This window comes from Sciurus vulgaris (genome assembly GCF_902686455.1).
Source record: "Sciurus vulgaris genome assembly, chromosome: 13".
Classification (NCBI taxonomy): Eukaryota; Metazoa; Chordata; class Mammalia; order Rodentia; family Sciuridae; genus Sciurus; species Sciurus vulgaris.
The window spans coordinates 74,788,155-74,806,710 of NC_136474.1; the positions used below are offsets into that span (position 1 = coordinate 74,788,155).

At 45.3% G+C, this 18,556-nt stretch overlaps 1 protein-coding gene across 3 annotated transcripts in view; it reads left to right on the forward strand.

Moving 5' to 3' along the window:
* Nucleotides 1–18,556, forward strand: part of MAPK4 (mitogen-activated protein kinase 4) — a 147,088-nt gene that overhangs the window by 25,721 nt on the left and 102,811 nt on the right. The window contains exon 1 of one of the 3 annotated variants that reach the window (XM_079109472.1): nt 12,621–14,186. The exons of the other annotated variants lie outside the window; for them this stretch is intronic. The gene's annotated coding sequence lies outside the window, so the exon portion shown is untranslated. Of the gene's footprint in view, nt 1–12,620; nt 14,187–18,556 lie in introns of those variants that run through there. 3 annotated transcript variants of the gene reach the window in all.

Consider the following 18,556-nt stretch of genomic DNA (forward strand, 5'->3'; position numbering starts at 1 on the left):
TTGCTTACGGTCTTCCTTTCAAATGTGATAGTGTTTATTCAAATTCATAATGCCCCCGAAAATTGGCCTGACTTGTGCTGGCTTTCATTCAGTTGAACGCATGGAAGGAGTCTCTGGTTCTTCGTGGATGAATCAAGAAATTCATCATATTATTGTCCAGGGTGTTCATAACTTAGTAAATTATTTCTTCTCTTACATGATTTTGTTTGTTTGTTTGAGATGGGGGTCTTGTTATGTTTCCCAGTCTGGTCTCAAGCAGTCATCCCACCTCAGCCTCCTGAGTAGCTACTATAGGCATGTGCCACCACACCTGGCTTGTGCATGACTGGTTTTTCTCTCACTGCAACTCTGTTCAGTGTGAGAGTCTCAGGAACTGGAGACACAGACAGGGTTACCAATGGTCTTAGGATCCCACAACTAATGAAGAATAATCAGTGAAACTGGATCTGAGTCTCCTACCTTTTGATTTGACCTTGGTCCCTTAATCCTGCCTCATGCAGATGTTCCCAGCAGCAGTGTCCGGAGTGCCTGTGTTGACTTAGGATGCTTCTTTTAGCACCTAGTGTAATTTAGAACCCAGTAAGCTTGATGAAGACGTAGTCTGCTGACCTCGGTGACAGTGCAGAGCTTGGTTATCTAGAACATGAGTTGTTGCTAATTTATTCTTCCAGTGTGGCTGTTATGGTTTGAATGTGAGGTGTCCCTCAAAAGCTCATGTGTGAGACAATGCAAGAGGGTTTGAAGAAGAAATGATTGGGTTGTGAGAGCCTTAATCAGTGAATTAATCACCTGATGGGTTTAACCGAGTAGTAACTGAAGGCAGGTAGGGTGTGGTTGGAGGGGTGAGGCATTGGAGGCGTGGCTTTAGGGTATATATTTGTATCTGACAAGTGGAGTCTCTCTCTCTCTCTCTCTCTCTCTCTCTCTCTCTCTCTCTCTCTCTCTCTCTCTCTCTCTCTCTCTCTCTCTCTCTCTCTCTCTCTCTCTCTCTCTCTCTCTCTCTCTCTCCCCCTCTCTCTCTCTCTGCTTTCTGATCACTATGTGAGCTGCTTCCTTCTGCCCACACTCTTCTGTCATGATGTTCAACTTCACCTGGAGTCCTGAGGAATGGAGGTGGCCTTCTCTGGACTAAGACCTCTGAACCATGAGTCCTCCAATAAACTTCTCCTCCTTTACAGTTGTTCTGGTTGGGTTCTTTAGTCACAGCAGCAAAAAAAAGCTGACTAAAACTGGCCAACGGGCAACCTTGTATTGTTTGGCACATTTATGGTTTGCAAAACCTTGTATGCATCTTATCTGTTTGTAGCATCTGTTGATGCATCAGAAGTACAAGGCCTAGGTGAACAGTAAAATCTTACTATCACCACTTTTCTCCTCTTGCAGAGGAGGAAAGAGGCTCAAAAAAAAAAAAAAAAACAAAAAAAAAAAAAAAAAAAAAAACTAAGTGAATTGCCATCTGGTAAATGGCCACACATGGTACAAACTTCTGATCTCTGGTCCCTCCATGGGCTCCTCACTCCTGCCTGCTCTCCAGGGGCTTCTCCACATCATCACACTGGATTGCGGGGCCAGCAGGGCTCCTAATGAGCACCTCTTGAAATGCCGAGATGGTCCTCCTGGGTGAAGAGGAACAACTATGATCTCTCAACTGCTGCAGTGATTAAAAATACAGCCACCTTGTACAGGGCATGGGCGATTTTAATGACCAGAGAGACAGAAAAGTGCTGGGAAGTTCATTAAGCAGCTCATTTTCCAATGGAGCCAGGCTGGCCGAAGGCAGTTAGAGAAGGGGAGAGACTTAGGAGCGAGAGCATTCTTGAAAGCCTGCAACCGCACCTGTCACGAGTGAGAAGCGGGAGTGAGGAATGTGGAGGCCCACGAGGGTAGAGAGGGTTAAGAAAGGCCCAGAAAGGCTGCAGGGACACGCCAATGACTTTTCCTATTAGAACGCTGTTCCTTGTTTTGGACAAGGAACCTTTGAGGAGCTTGAAGTCTGAGACAAATAGAAATCTGTGAGGAAGGAAGCTGGAGAAGAAGGACTTACCAATATGGAATCGAGGACACAAATCCCCACTCTTCCCTAGTTAGGATGAGGACATTTCTTCACATGGGCTTTGATAGATCTCAGTCAGAGGATCAAAGGCTCTGGCTCTCAGGCGGCAGAAGCGGCTCGTGTTGAGAGTGAATTCATCACACACGCTGCTCGGCTCGGAGCCTGTTGTCCTTCTCTCTGTATTGCTTTCTACCACCCTGTGAGACCGAAGGCACATACTGATTTAGATTTCCTTACACCAATTAAAGGCTTTTGTTTCCAAGCAGTGTGGGGATTTATTGATCAAATAAAGTGAGAATATTGATTGATTGAGGGGAGAAGTCCAGCAAGCCTGTTACATAACTCTGTGTATATATATATATATGTGTGTGTGTGTGTGTGTGTTTTGCTGGGAACCAAAGCCAGGGCCTTGCACATCCTAGGCAAGTTCTCTACCCCTGAGCCACGTCCCCAGCTGTTCATAGCTTTTGAAGTTGACTCAGAATCACTGGATCTGAACACAAGAATGGTAGAGACCGTGTAGTCCAACTTTGCCGCTAATGCAGTCTTTTCTGCAGCTGCTGAAGAGATGGAATTTCAACATGTGTGAAATGCTTTCAGAGTTAAAACTTATCGTCTTGCAAAATTATCCATTCCATTTCTAAACTTTTTACTTTTTAACCCCCACAAACACCTCCTAGAGCTCCTCCTATCTACCAAACACTGGTGTGAGTCCTTTATGATTATTGTCATTGATCCAGTATTATTTTAATCTCAGTTTTACAAATGAAGAAATGGAGGCACAGAGAGATTTGGTGACTTGCCACACAGCTATTAATTGACAGATGGGATTAGAATTCAGGTGGCCAGTCTCTACAGACTGTACATTTAGCCACAAGCTTCACTGTTCTCTGATGATAAAATCTAGTAATTAAGATTATTTTTTCCTTAGTTTGCATCATCAAAATTGACATCTTCTAATTTTTACCCCAGCGTCTTTCACATGGTGATGCCTCAGATATTTTCAGCTAAACCATCATGTCTTCCCTTCATTGTTCCTCCTCCAGGCTGGTAATCCTTACTTCTCCCAGTGACCTCTCCTGCGTCATGATTTCTGACCTGGGGGTACTTCCTCAGGTTGCATGCTGGTTTTACATACCCTGGTGAAGAGCTTTATGGTCAAACCCACCTGCCAGGCCTCCCAGCTTCTTTGCCTGGCTGTAGGTGCTAGAGCAGATGCTGCTCTATCTTTCTGAGAGAAGGGTCCTTCATTTGTGAAGTGGAACTAATTCTAAGCCCCTTGGATCACGGTAAAGATAGGCAAAGGGCAGACCCAGTGCAAACCTGTGAAGAGTGACCACTGTTGTTGTTATAGGCAGTGACAACTGCAGCATCCGCCAAATGGATCTGGACATTCATGAAGTCCCAGTGAAACCCTGGCAGGCTGATTTGAGGAAATTGACTGGCTGATTCCAACATTTACATGGAAATGCAAAGGATGCTAAATAGCAAAAAGATGACCAAAAAAAGAACAAATGTGGAGGGGACACACCACTTGATTTCAAGATTTACGAGAAACTACAAAATAAAGACAGTGCAATGCTGGCAGAAAGGTAGACAAATAGATCAATGAAACAGAACAGAGAGCCTGGAAACAGATCCATTCATGTATAGTCAATTGATTTTTGACAAAGACATGAAATCAATTTGACAGGAAAGGTTTTTATCAGATTGCCCTGGAAAAATTGGATGTCTGTCTATAAATAGAGCAAACCTTGATCCGTACCTAACTCAATATATGACAACCAATTTGAAAATTCTTCTTTTTTTTTTTTTTTTTTTGGTGGTGGTACAGGGTATTAAACCCAGGGCCTCTAATAAGTTAGGCAAGCGCTCTACCACTGAGCTACATCCCTACCATGACAACCAAGTTGAGATACATCATAGTCATAATGTAAAAGTTGAACCGAAACTTTCAAGAAGAAAACATAAGAGGATAGCTTTAAGATGTTGGTTTTGTCAGTGATTAGGGGCACAGAAAGCACTAGCCATAAAAGGTAAAAGGATTTCTGTTTATGAAGGGAGGTGATTAAGGAAATGAATAGGCATTCAACAGACTGGAAGGAAATATTTGCATATATATAAATAAATAAGGCTTCAAGATGAAATATTTGTAGAACTCCTACAAAGGAATAATAAAAGACAAACAACCCAATGAAAACATTTACGAAAGACTTGATCAGGCATTTGATATTCAAATAGCCAGTCAAGGGATTAATGTCATTTGTCACAGGGGAAGTATAAATTAAAACCACAGTGAGATGTCATTAGCAACCTCTAGAAGAACCACAGTCAGAGTGGTTGGCAGTAGAGAATGTTGGCAAGGACAGGGACAGCCTGCGGTCTGCGGGAGCGCATAGTGACGCAATTCCCTTAGAGAACTGTTGGCATTTCTTATAAAGTTAAACATACACCTACCCGTGGCCCAGCTACTTTACTCTCAGACACACAAGAGAAGCGAAAACACATGTCCATAAAAAGACCAATATGAGAATATTCATGGCAGCCTTATTTGTAGTGTCCCAAATTAGAATCAACCCAGGGCCCATCAACAGGGATAAACAAAGTGTGGTAGGATCGTGGAAAATGGAGTAATACTCAGCAATAAAAAGGAATAGAATACCCATACATGCAACAGAATCTCAAGGACATAATGGTGAGTGAAAAAAAGCCAGGAGCCAGAATAGCCCCCAAATGGTTCTAGCTACATGAAGTTTAAGAGCAGATAAAACTAATGGACGATGATAGAAATCAGAGCTGGGGTTGCTTTGCGGGAGGGTGGGCGGTGGGTGACTGACAAGGAAGGAACTTTCTCGGGTAATAGAAACATTCTATTTCTTGATTACAGGGATGCTCACATGTGCAGACACAGCCAACGAAACTTGTTAAATTGAACACATCAGATCTGGGCAAATTCTATTTAAATGCTAAAAAAAAAAAAAAAAAAAACCCAAATGATAATATCTGAAACGGAAGATATTAAGATTTACTCTGAACGGCGAGTGCGGTGGGACTGTCATTCCCGTGATTTGAACACTCTGCCTCTAATAAGGTGGCCTGGGCTTTAGCTGCTTCATTACTTTCTTGCCATTTCTGGAATTTATGGCTAATGGTGACAGCCCAGTCTCTCTTTCTAGGAATGAACTGCTACCAAGCAGTGCTCCTTTCTCAAGGGCCTTCTTTGTTGATCTAAAGGGGTCTGTATGCAGCCCTTGAAGGATCGAGTAGGACTCGGATGAAGCCAGGTGCTGTTCCAGAACAGACAGTGCTGAAGATAATACAGGCAGCTTCCACTTAAATAGGACTGAGTGCCAGGAACTCTTCCTGGGCTCGGTGCTCCAACACCCTCATTTTATAGACGGGTCCACTTGAGGCCCAGTGAAGTTAATGGCTTGTCCAGGGTGGCGCTGGCTCAAGTCCTGGTGAGGCTGGTGATCTGTACTCTTGACCCTAGGCTGCCTTCTGCCTGGCTGGGTTTGTGTCTTCTGCTCGATGCTTTCACTACAGGTGACCTGGGATTTGAGGAGTTTCTGGTTAGTCCTCTCACTACAGCTCACACCTCAGTCACTCCCCTAAGGAACGCCATACTGGGGCACCTTACGAATGCCTCAGGAGACTCTTGTGGGAGAATCTGTTTATGAAGGTACCTCAGGGGAGTGGCTCTCAGGGGCTCCGTGGCCTCATGGCAGTCTCTCTCCACGCACCAAAGTTCAAAGAATTCCTTAAATGGCATCAGGTGGCCAGAGGATGCACTCTGCTTTCTGCGTATCTACAAAATCAACCTCAGTGGTGCAAAGTTGGCGGGAAAGCGCCTCTTGTTATCAGCTCGTGCCCAGAAGGAAGAAAGGCTCGGCAGTTATCATCAACCACATTCCCTGGATGGTCATGAAGCTGCGTGAAACTTCCCACTGTCCCAGTCCCCACGGACAGATCTGGGAAGTTCAGATGACAGGAAGGACAGTCCTGCCTCGCTCCTTAGGGTTTAGAGTAAACCACAACACGTTCAACTCCTGATGTCATGGTGGCATTTTTTTCGGTGTTTAGGTAGGGTTTGCATAGATCTTAAATGTTCGGTTGAATGGATTTTGTCAACTGTGCCCACCCAGATAGCCATCACCTATCACCAATTAAGGTAGAGAATGTTTCTGTTCCACAGTTTCCTCTTGTCCCCTTCTTAGTGTGTCCCTTCCAGTGTGTTCCCCTTCCCCCAGGTATATTTTGATGAAAAAGAAGAGGTCTTTTGACCTGATCGGAATTTTTCTTTTCTAACCTTTTTTTTTTCTTCAAATTTTGTTTTAGATATAGGTGGACACAATACCCTCGTTTTATTTTTATGTGGTGGTGAGGATCAAACCCAGGGCCTCACCCAGATAGCCATCTATCTAGATGGGCAGTCTACCACTGAGCCACAATCCCAGCCCTCTTTACTAACCTTTGCCAAGCACTGCGTTCCTGTTGTGAAACCATGCGAAGAGTCCCTTGGAAGTGGGAGCTGTAGGCTGGATTCAGCTCAAGGCACAGGCAGAACCAGACGACCTACTGGCTGGAAACCCCAAAGACCGACATCTGCTCCCAGCAGCCAGCCCCCGGGTGATGCTCAGCCACCTGTCCAGTCATGACTGTCCTGTTTATTTCGTGACCAAAGGCCCCAGAATCTTGTTGGAGCCAAGCTTAGCTTTGTGGTTTTGTGTCCGAAAGAAAGCTGCCAAAGAGTGTGTGATTAACTGGAAAGTTCCAGGTGGTGCATTCTAAGTCTTATTTAGACCTTTTCAGTGATCAGCTTTCTCAATGGCCTGGGGTCTTGCCTGCTACCTGTAAGTTGCTTAAAGTGGGACAGAAAGAAGATAGGAGATCATGCTGGACCAAGAGGCACCCACAGGGCATGGCATGGTGTTAGGGTGGAGGAGATACCTGATGGTGCTTGCAGAAGAAACTGTAGCTGGGTTTCTCCCTGGGGCTCCGTCATAGTTCACCTCTAGACAGCTGCTTAACTTCTTCGGGCTGCAAGTCCTCTTCCAAACCCTGAGGTTAATGCTGTTTCTCTATCTTAAGGTTGTGGGTAAGGTTAACTGAGATATTAAGTACTTAGGGCTCTGAAAGGAATTAATTAGTATGGCATGAGGGGGCATCGCCTGGCAAAGCCCTCATTGCTGCTTCTCCCAGGAGCTGAGCCGAAGAAGCTGGGCACATAGTGGGGTTTAGAGTCTTAGCTTTTTCAGCCTCTCTCTGTTGCAAGTTCACCCCTCACATTTGTCCCTTTGTGCTTCAAGGCCCCTCCGTCTGTCACCACTTTAGCCGCCCCCGCCACCCCCAGCTAAACCTTCTAAGAAATGTTAGCCTTGAAATTCGATCTGCTAAGCAGAGTCAGCAGACTGCAATATTAAACATCTCCTGCACATCAAGCCCTGTGAAGAACAAGGAAGAAAAACTCCAGCCCTCTAGGAATTCACAGCTTGATCTCATCACGTATAGCAGGAGACGTCCAAATTGTGCCCTCCTGTTTCATTCGTTGACCACACTGCTGGGCTTACTAAAGTTTATCTTGGTCTCTGCTTTTTCGCACATTAAGTAATTCATTCTTGAGTTTCCTGTCTACAGTGAGCAATGGCCTGGTCAAGAAAAATCCTTTCATGAACTTCTAAGACAAGACGTAAGCGTCAAAAATCATGTATCTTTTGAAAGAGTCATAAGTAAACTTACGTTATTGTGTTCTTGGTATATGATTTTTGTTAAAAATAAATTTTTCCACACACCTTTATCTGCATAATTCATACCTTAGACTGACTTTTGGTGGGGGGTGTACCGGGGATTGAACTCAGGGGCACTCAACCACTGGGCCACATTCCCAGCCTTATTTTGTACTTTATTTAGAGACAGGGTCTCACTGAGTTGCTTAGGGCCTCACTGCTGCTGAGGCTGGCTTTGAACTCGAGATCCTCCTGCCTCAGCCTCCCCAGCTGCTGGGATACAGGCGTGTGCCACAGAACCTGGTGACTTTTTTTTTTTTCCAACTAAGTACACTTTATTTGGAAGTCACCAACTTTTCCATTAATGTCTGCTCTGTTCCGGGTCCAGTCTTGTGCTCACCGTCTCACTTGATGATCATGTGTGCCCATGCTTCTCTAGTCTGAAACGGTTTCTCAGTCTTACTTTGTTTTTCCAGGACTTGGACATTCTTGAGGATTACTGGACCCGATATCCCTGAATTTAGGTTTGTCCCATATTTTTCTCATGATTAGACTGGCATTCATAGGTTTTAGAAGGAAATCCCTGAGGTGAAGTGTCCTTGTTATTCATAGTGGGTGGACGTGACATCCCCCTTCTGGTGGCATTGATCTTTATCACTTGGTTAGGATGTGTTAGGGGACAGCCTTTGCCAAGTTTTTCCACTGTAAAATAGCTCTCCGTCCCTGTCCATATTCTGTTCTTAAGGGAGTCCCTAAGTCTAACACAAGCTCCACCTCCTGGAGCAGAGGGTGCCCACATATATTATTTGGACGAATGTGTTTTGAACAGAATTAATAGTCAGCCTTCCTTCTACAGTATAGTTCAACCTCACACGACAGTGCACTCTCAATCTGCCCTCAGAGAACATTAACTAATTAATCCTGACTAGAAATTATAGCAGAATTGCACTAATTCTCACTTCACTGATCTGTAAATAGAACAGATTTTCTAAAAACCCATCAGTCTTCACTTCTAAGCTGAGATTTATGTAGCTAAAAGTGGCGGTATACGCTTAATCAACAAAGTCTGTGTCTCTGAATGTATTTCTGAAGGGCTTCTCTCCAGAGCCTCAGCATGAGTAACTTCCTCCAGACATTCTACTTTGTATTTTCAGCCTTCCTGTGGAGCATTATCCTAAGTCGTTTAAAGAGAACATATTTGTGAAAATGGCCTTGGATTTTAATCTATTTATTATATTACAGCCTCTAAATGGAACACCTCTCTTAAGGAGTGCAAAGCCGATTATGATATTTAATTAAGTAATAATCTGTATTCTCAAAAAACTCCCATCTCCTTGTGAGTTGGTTTCCAGTAGAGCAGAATTTAGTTTAGGATGAGTCTATCTTGGATTCTGCCCAGTGTGGAATCTGATGTAATTTGTGTATTCTAATCACAAATTACACTGAATGATTTGAGAATAGTCAGTGACTTACACCTCTGTCTCCCACAGTGCACATGTGACATTTACATAGATGTTTCTGGTTGCCTTCCCTCTTCCATTTATGCCTTTCCTTCTGTCCAACAGATCCCCAACTTATTTAATTTCCCTTTCCGCTTCCTAGCCAGGCATCTCAGGGGAAACTGCCCACCCTGAGCTTCAGGGATGGGTCTGATTGTGATACCATCTTGAAAATCAGGATTGGGTCCCCCAGTATTGAAGAAACACAGAGGCAAGAATAGAAAGCACATTTTATTTAAGAGACAGGAGAGAGAAAGAGACAGACACACACACACACTATTCTAGAAAGGAGGGGACCCAGAGCTGCAGCCCCTGGCAGTGGGAATGTCATGCCCCTTTATAGATTTTAGGTTTCCTTTCTTTTCATGCCCCCTCCTCTTCTTATCTGGCCTATGTCACCAAAGGGCAGGAAAAGAGCAGCGCAGGAGGCGATTGCTCCTGTTGGAAGGTGGGATCCCTCCTCTCCCTGAGGTGTTAGCAACCTGCTGATCGGGAAGTGCTATCTGCCCATTTTCTTTTTCTTTGATAACCAGCTACCTGTCCTTTGCCCCTGTCTCAGTTGGTTAAGGACGCTCATCTTCCTTGCTCTGAGAAAAGTCTCTTCCTCTTAAGGAGAAGCCGTAGAGAAGGACAAGGTGGTTCCTCTGCCTGTGGCGTTGTCGTGTATAGCCGGGAAGGTCAGCAGTGTGGAACTGCCCACCGCTAGCCAGAGTAGGAAGCCAGGAGAACGTCAGGGAAGAGTCTGGGATCTGTGCGATGCTGTGGCTTCCAGTTTGGTAAAACAATAAATGTACCAGTTTAAGTTCTTATTACTAGTAGCCGAAAGGCATCTTGAATGATACAGAATTATCAACAATAATTTGATTGAGCTATTTGAGCTCAGTACCAAAGGATCTCTTTGGTAGGAGAGATTAACAAACAAACAAAACACTAGTTTGTTTTGGGAAAGGAATTTCACCCAAGAATTTCACCCAAGTTAGAAAAATTTTGAAACTGTGGTTTTTATTGCTGTTTGCTCCATGATCATAAGCTTGTTCATTATGCATTACTTTAAACTTTGGTATTATTTGTGGTTTGAGGATATAAACCTTCAAGTTCGGGTGCGGTAGATTGATCTGTCAGCATTATTTGCCTCAGTCCCCCCCCCCCCCCCCCCCCCGCCTCCCCTGTTGCATCCCTTCTTTTCCTCTTTCTTTTGGGCCTCCTCTCTGGGCAGATGTCTCCAGAGTGGCTTCTTGCCAGGTGCACGCCAGCACTTCCTAGCTTTAGCCTAGGGCACCCTCAGTGCTGGGAAGGTCCACAGCACTTCCCAAATTCATAAACTTCGTCTATGGAATTTTTCTTATTTCTTGGAGATTTGATTTGCCACTTTGTGATGTTAGCTTATGGCTGTTTTCTTCCTTATGGAGGCTCTGCACGCTGATGCCCAGGTATTCAGCCAGGGGATGTCATTTCTGGCCATTTCCACCCCTTTCTCCACATGGGTCACCAGGCATCCCCTACACTCTTCCTCCTCCCTGGCCGTGCTGCTGCTTGCCCAGCTTACCACAGGGGGATTATGGGGAAAGAGCTTTCTCCAGCTCCAGAGGGTACCAGGAATGCCAGACACTGTTTCCCTCCATCCTAAGGAAAGGATTCATTATTTTGGTGTTTTTTGTTTTTGTTTTTGTACCCAGGATTGAATTCACTGAGTCACATCCCCAGCCCCTTTTGGTATTTTATTTAGAGACAGGGTTGCTTAGCACCTCACTTTTGCTGAGGCTGGCTTTGAACTTGCGACCCTCCTGCTTCAGCCTCCTAAGCCACTGTTACTTTGGCATCTTAAGCCTTAGCATAGGAAGTAAATTTCCTTTTCCTCACCAGCCCATACCCCAGTATTTCCTAGCTGATATTACCCAGCTGTATCTCCCACTTTTTAACTATTGTATTTCTTAAATTATCTTTCTCAGAATATAGTCCTTTAGGGTGCTCTAAAAAAAAAAAAAATCTGTAAACAAAGTAACTTGAGAAATGCCACGTCCCTTCCCAGAGAATCTGTTTGCATGTCGCAAGCGTCTTACTGACTAGGAATCGGTTGGTGAATTGAACTCATTTTATTATGCTTCACACAAGGTATCACACATCATTCAAACCTATTCTAAGCCTGACCTATTTCTCCTAGTGCTGAACCCAGAGCACGCTTACCACCACGTGTCTTAGTCCAGGAGCTGTGGTGGGTTCCTCCTCGGCCGTGGCAGGGATCACAGGGGAGCCCAGCGTCAGGCATTCTCTCTGATGTTGTTCAATTCTGCTCCGGTTCTGCTACTCCAAAGACTTTGGGGTTCAGTGCAGTTTATAAGTTCTGGTTGTGGACTATACCTTTCTGGTGTGTCAGATAAGCTGTGCCTAGCCTCATCTTGCCCCTCCAGCCGTACCCATGGCGTCCATGGTGTCCAGCATAGGAGTAGATAGATAAGTGTGCTCTGGTCAAGCACCAGGCTGGCCCAATACTTACTATTTCTAATGTGCTCACTACAGTGCACCTTTTAGGTCCAGGTAAATGCTGTACAAAGACAGCTGTTTAACTTCTTTGGCCATGAGTCCCTCTACCTCTTCTCTCCTTCCCAACACAGTCTATTCAATAACCTGTGAAACCACTGAGCAGAATTTACAACCCCCTCACCACCTATTTGAACTCTGCAATCTCTAAGCAGGGTTTCCCTTGCCTGGAAACTCCTGAACAGCTGTCTGTGTCTATTGGAATGGCCAGCCCTTGCCTTGAGCCTAGCTCAGACAACTGACCTGGGGTAGTTTGCTTTAAAGTATTTCCATTTATAAAAAGTGCAGCGGGGCAGGTCCACATCTTAACCCCAATCCACGCCCTGAGGAAAGTGTTTAGCATTTGAAATATCCTAACCAAGAATCTAGGGTAGTTACTCAGCATTCAGGTATGCTTGACATCTACACCAGAGGGCTTGTTAATTAGCATAAGGTATAAGAAATGAATTCTCATTGGTGCAATGAATGATGAGATCAGTGATTGATTACAAAGATTGTCCAGGCCACACCCCCCAGCATAACCAAGGTATGTGAATCTGAAAAGCCCAAGTGTTTGGTGCAGCACTGTAGGCCAGTGCTGGAGGATCCTGGAGACCACCACTCCACGTAGGACCCCTGGAGCCTGAGTTCGCTCCGGGACTGGCCTGTACTACTATTGTGCTTCCTGATATTTTGGGTGCTGGCTCAGGTGTCAGAGGGCCTTGAAGGGGACATCCCTAAGCTGGGAAAACTGTGATTGCCATGCACACACGGAGTGCTAATAAATATAATAAATGGCTGAATTTCCTCAAAGTTGTGCTTGAGTTGTGTCCTGCCTCTGGAACCTCAGCTACACCAGAGCTGCAGAGTGTTACCAGAAACCCTGGCAGGGGACCTTCATGCTAGGTAACTGCATGCAGGTGCCTGCCTGTGTTCTGCCCTCCTCCTCCTTCCTCCACCCTGATACACACACATTGTTGGGGTTCCAGCAGCAACCAGGCCTGTACCCACAAATGCTACGCTATCACTCCTCCAGAACCTGATTTTCCAGGCCAGCCCCATATGATCAATCTTAACCTCTCTGTGCCTCAGTCCACACTTGCAACATGAGAATTTAAAGTATCAAATTAAAGTATCAGGCCCATGGGCCTGTTCTGGGAAAACTGTTGAGTATTTGCAAAGCCCTGAATGAACACTGCCTGGCATCTTGTAAGCACCAGTAAGTATTCATTACTCCTTTTACCTTCCCTTCTCGGCTATCCTTTAAATTATTATCAAAGTTTTGACTTAACAGCAGGCCCATTACACTGGAGTGGAATGGATGACTTTAGGACATCATAACAGCCTCCTCTTAATCAAGCCAGATGTCACAGTTGACCTCCTACTAACATTCACCTCTTGGGTCTGTTGGGCCCTTACTCAGATTGTCTGTTATTGGTTTGCATGGAGTTCTAACAAGCTTGATTTGTTCTCCTGCTTCACAGAAGATCAGAAACAACAAATCAGAAGGAATTAGAGGCAGGGAAACTCAAAACAGCCAGAAGTGGACTGCTGGTAGCGAAGAGTATAAAAGTATAAAACCAGACAAAAGAACTTCTGAATTCTGCGATCACTTAGTTAGGAAAAGACAAAAGAGCCCCGTACCTCAGTAGTTCTCCAACAATGTCATTGTTCTAATGCCCAGGGTAATAGTTGATGTTTATCAAGGGATGCTTTTGGAGAGATTGAGTAAAGGGTTCTTAGCATGCTTTGTTTAATCAGGCGGGAAAGCATGTGGAATGCTTTAGAACTTCCAATAACATGGCGAATGTTAAAGTTTTGATGTTAAAAGTAATCAGTCATGGTCCTGTTATTTGTTGAAGCAGTTTATCTAAAATCCAGTTCCCACATTGTACTGAATGAATGAGGCATCATTTTGCATGGTTATAGCAGTCAATAATTGGAAAATACCCAGTAACCCATGATGTACAAGTTCTTTATTAGAAAAACAACTCCCAAGTGTGACTCTTGGTAAGTTCCAGGGACTTTTACAGATTCAACGAGGACAGACAGGGCATGTCAGAGAATGGACCTAAGGAAGAGTCTGGTGCTTGTAACTGAAGCAGCCCCTTTGCTAAGTTCTATTTTTAACTTCTTTTTATCTTGCCCCAGAAGGCCTTATCCGCTGTTATGTTTTGCTAAGTTGGGAGCAGATATATTTTAGTACCAGCGAAAGGCCTGTGGAATATTTTGCTTTGGGCTTTAGAGACTGTCCCTGGATCTCTGTGCTCAAGTTTGCCTTGGCTGGTCAGGAGTGGCTGATCTTGATGGTAGCATGGCTTGGAGCAGTGGGCTCACCCCCACCCCCGCCATGGCTTCTGCCATTTATAGTGATACCTCGCTGGTTAACAGGTAAGGGATTTAAAGGTCTGCAAACAGTAAAGCAAGAGGCAGATCCTTTGATTACTGGGCATGTTTCCCCATTAAGGGAGAGGAGGGGGTGTAGGAGGATGGGAACCGCAGCCCGATGTGACTTTCAGGCCAGGCACCATGCATACCACAGCACCTTACTTGGATGCCAGCAACTCTACAATGTAGGTACTTATATAATGAGGAATTTGAGGCCCAGAGAGGTTAACTGACTTGTGAAAAGTCATATAACTAGTTAGAGAAGAGGCTGAAGTTGAAACCCAGATCTGTCTGCCCCTAAGGGCCATGCTTTTAACCCTTGGACAAGAACTGGGGAACGTTCTCGTCCCCCGGACCTGCTCAACCTTGGTCTTTGTAGGGAGGGAAAGCCGTGAGGAGGCTCCCAGGGGAAATGCCAGCGACAACGGTGTGGACCCAGGAGGATGGCCTGGTGAAGTGCTGAGGGCAGCTCCTCTCCTGGAAGTGGCCCTTTGTTCCGGGGGCTGGAGCGAAACCAGGTTACGTGGGAGCATCTCCCCCCACGGTGCAGGGAGGACCTGTACGCCCTGCTCCTGTGGCCTGTGGGTTCTTGCCCAAGGGCTTTCTGAGGGTCCCTTCCAACTGTGCAGTTTGACTCCTGACCTCCTTAGGTGTTCAGCTCAGGCTTGAGTTGTCATTTGGGGTGGCTCTCAGGGAACTGTGGAGCTGCTGCTTCTCTCAGGGCACGAGCAGCAGGAGGTGGAGATGAGGAAGACTGTGCCCAAGCTTCCTTCCGTCCTAGCAGGGGCCTGCACCCCGCAGGCCTTGGCCCTCCGTTCCTATTTGACTCAGCTGCCCGAGGGAACATGGCAGCCTCTGTCCACTGCCTCAGCCCTGTCCCAGCTCCTCCTGGGTCTTGTCCTTTAGTTAAGTGGCAACCAGAGGGAACGATTAGAGGTGGAACGTGTGCTCCAAGGACAGGAGAAGGGAGGCCAGAGCATGGCCCAGTCCACATGCTCTGCCTGAGCTTCTGACCCACAGGAAATTCTGAGCCTGAACATAAAATTGTGGCTTATGTTTCTAATGGGTTTATGTAGAAAAAGTGGCGAGGACACAGGTATCATGGTACAACAAGAGCATTGCAGAGGGAAGAGGAATGTGCCCCGGAGCCAGACAGACATGGGAGAGTCTTGCCTGCCTCTGGCTCTGTAACTGAGGACATTTCCTTAGTTTCTGAGAGAGATTAGACAGAAGAGAGGAATCTTGGCAAGGAATAGAGTGGAAGTATTACAGGATGGGTGAAAGGGGCCAGACTTTTGAGTGTCTAAAGTGTCAAGCAGAGGAGCTGAGATTTTATCTTTAATACACTAGGAATCCATTGAAGGTCACTTAGCAAGGTCACCTGATCAGAGCAGTGCTTGAGTGAGATTAGCCCAGTAGAGTTACGTTCAGTTTGAATCCGTGCCCAGGCCTGGAAAAGTAGCATTAAAAAAAAATACTGCCCTTTTGATAGCCTGGTGTGAGGAGCCGTGTTGGTCTCCAGGGCCGTCCAGCACTCTGTCTAGTTAGTGCACTGCTTTCTGGAAGACAGTAAGACTGTGTTTTCTTGTCTGATTCAAAGTTAGGTGTGACTGTGACCTACTTAGACCAAGGGTAGGTATTGGCAAACTTTTTTTAAAAGAACTAGATGGTAAATATGTTCAGCTTGTGGGCCACGTAGTCTGTGGCAACGGCTCAGCTTGACTGTTGAAGTGCAGAAGCAGCCACAGGCAATAGGCACAGGGGAGGTGTGGCCAGGGTCCAGTGAAACTTCATTTGGAGAAACGGGACCACTGGTCTGCACTGTGGTTCACTGTTGCTGGACCAAAGCTTGTGAATGGAAGTAACCCTTTGGGACAGAATCTCCAAGAGCTGGTGCCTGATTTGTCACCTCTGTTGTGATCCTGGAAGCTCATATGGAAGTGAAGCCTCATCAGCCTGGGGCCCCGAGTGACCCCTTGGACCAAGTCCCTGCCATGCACATGTCATGTGCAGGAGTTGCCAACCTGGCAGTGTCTGCCCTTGGAGATTTTGGCACTGTTTCTTACTCTGGCACCTCCTCTCCACTGCATGAGGCAGTGCCACCCTTGAAGACAGAGCATCACCATCAGTAGCGAATCCTCATCGTCATGGCTGACATTTCCTGAAAACTTACATGTGTCACATTCTGCCTAGAGGACTCTGTCAGCCTCATGTCCATAAGTCCTTCTTCCCACAGTCACAGGCCATGGGTATTGGTATGGTACCCATTTTACAGAAAAAGAAAACAGAATATTAGGCGAATTAACTTGTCCAGGGTCTAACGGTTCATTTGATGACCTGAGATCCAGATGTTGTGATTCTCACTCCTAAATTCTTAACCTCAGTGTGTCCTGCTTGCATTCTGAACTTTGAATTATTATATTTTTCTTTTATGTCTTCATCTCTTTGCTATCTTGGTCACTGTTTTTGGAAGTATGTGCTATTTGGCATGATCCAGAGGCCTGCCACAGGGCAAGAATGAATAATTGTGCTTCCAGAAAAGTACCAGTCTGTAGCAGTGGAGGAGGAGGATGGAAATGCCAGAAGGATGAATTGGATTGGAAGTTCCAATATACACAGTAGGATGCTGTGTCAGAGACTGGCGGGTCCTTGGAATCCCTCAGTCATGTACCTATGCATTTCTGTCAATCATCTTCAAGACCTGTTGTTATTTTTCCATTCTCAGCCATGTTCTTGTCTTCCTTTGAACATAAAAGAATAATTTCTATCTGGAACTGTCTTGAGAAATCATGTTACTTCCCTTCCTGGTCTGGAAGAGCACTGAATAAGCTGTGACTGTCACCTGTGATGGCCTTGAGTTAATTTACCAGTCTTGAGTCACAATAGCCTAACTCTATCGTGTAATAAGTCACATTAATGAGTTCTTGTAACTTCTCAAGAGCTACTATTGAAGAGACTATATGTTATGTTTTTCAATATTCCTTATTTAAAGTCCTGTTTAATTAAATTTTTATGTAGTATCATGGAAAAGTTTTTTCAATAACTGATACTTTCCCAAATCAAAATGAGAATTGCATAAGTGATTGTATTTCCCCTTTTACCTTGTCTGTTGGGAAATAAGGTTTTTTGTGGTGCTGGGGATTGAACCCAGGGCCTTGAACTTGCAAGGCAAGCACTCTATGAACTGAGCTATATCTCCAGCCCCAAGAAACAAGATTTATTTGGAAATAATAAGCATTGCTATTCAGGATTATGGTAGGGTATGTTTCCTCTCCTTACACTCTTTATTTACCTTTGTGGGTTCAGATCTTTGTTTCTGACTTCAAGTTTTAAATTGTGTAATGTTTATTATTGAAAATTCTTCCTGGAATTAGATGTCAATTAGAATTTATAACATCACTTGGCCATGAGATGGCAAGTCATGGAGTGGTGCAGAATTAGCATTTAGAGCTCCTGCTTGCCTTGGCCTACTTGGAAGTTCTGGCTGTGTATCAGCCAGAGTTGTGGTCCATCAGAGCTTCAGATGCCCTCAAAGTAGAGATCCACTTCCTCCCCCAATGGCAGCTTGAGGGATCCAGTTCTAACCTCACTGTTTGATGTGCCAGTGAACTAGAAGGAAATTTTTGGTTTATTGGATTTGATAAAAATCAGCAGCAGCAGAAACCTTTTCTTGAACCCTTGTGTGACAGATACTGCACTGAGCTTCGTGTTCTTAACATGTCTGGTCCTCTATCCTGTACAATGTTTTATGACAGGGTCGGGGAAACTGAGACTTGTGGGTAAAACTCATCTAGGCAAACTCACACAAGGGGCAGAACCAAGATTTCAACACAGATGCCATTGAATGAGAACTTGCCCTTTTCCTACTTTGCCATAATTGCTTCTTAGTGACGCCTTCATTGATGCCAGGTGCTATTCTAGGTGCTTGATATGTGTTAATGCAGCACAGCACAGAATGTGCATGGTTATTTTAACAGAGAGAATTTAAGAGAGGGGATTGATTGAACAGGTGTAGAAGGCCTGCTAAGGGAAGGGGGGACCTGGGAGTGACACAGAGACACAGCTGCAGGAGCAGCTACCTATCCCACGGCTAAGGAACAAAGAAAGAAAACTGGGAGAATGTGGCTTTTGGAACTGTGGCTCAGACTCCAGAGGAGGGACAGCCACTTGACTGGTGCAGCGGTTGTAGGCCTTAGGAGGCAGCTGTCTCAGAGCAGCGACTGGTCCTTAGGGAGCTGGGCGCTGCCCAGATGTTGGTACTTAGGAGGGATGCAGTGAGGCTGGTGCTGGGAGTGTGGGAAGAAGGGAACTAGAAACAAGTCCCGTGAAGAGCATTGCTGGGGCAGTGCTGCAGAAACAGCCCCCTTCTACTG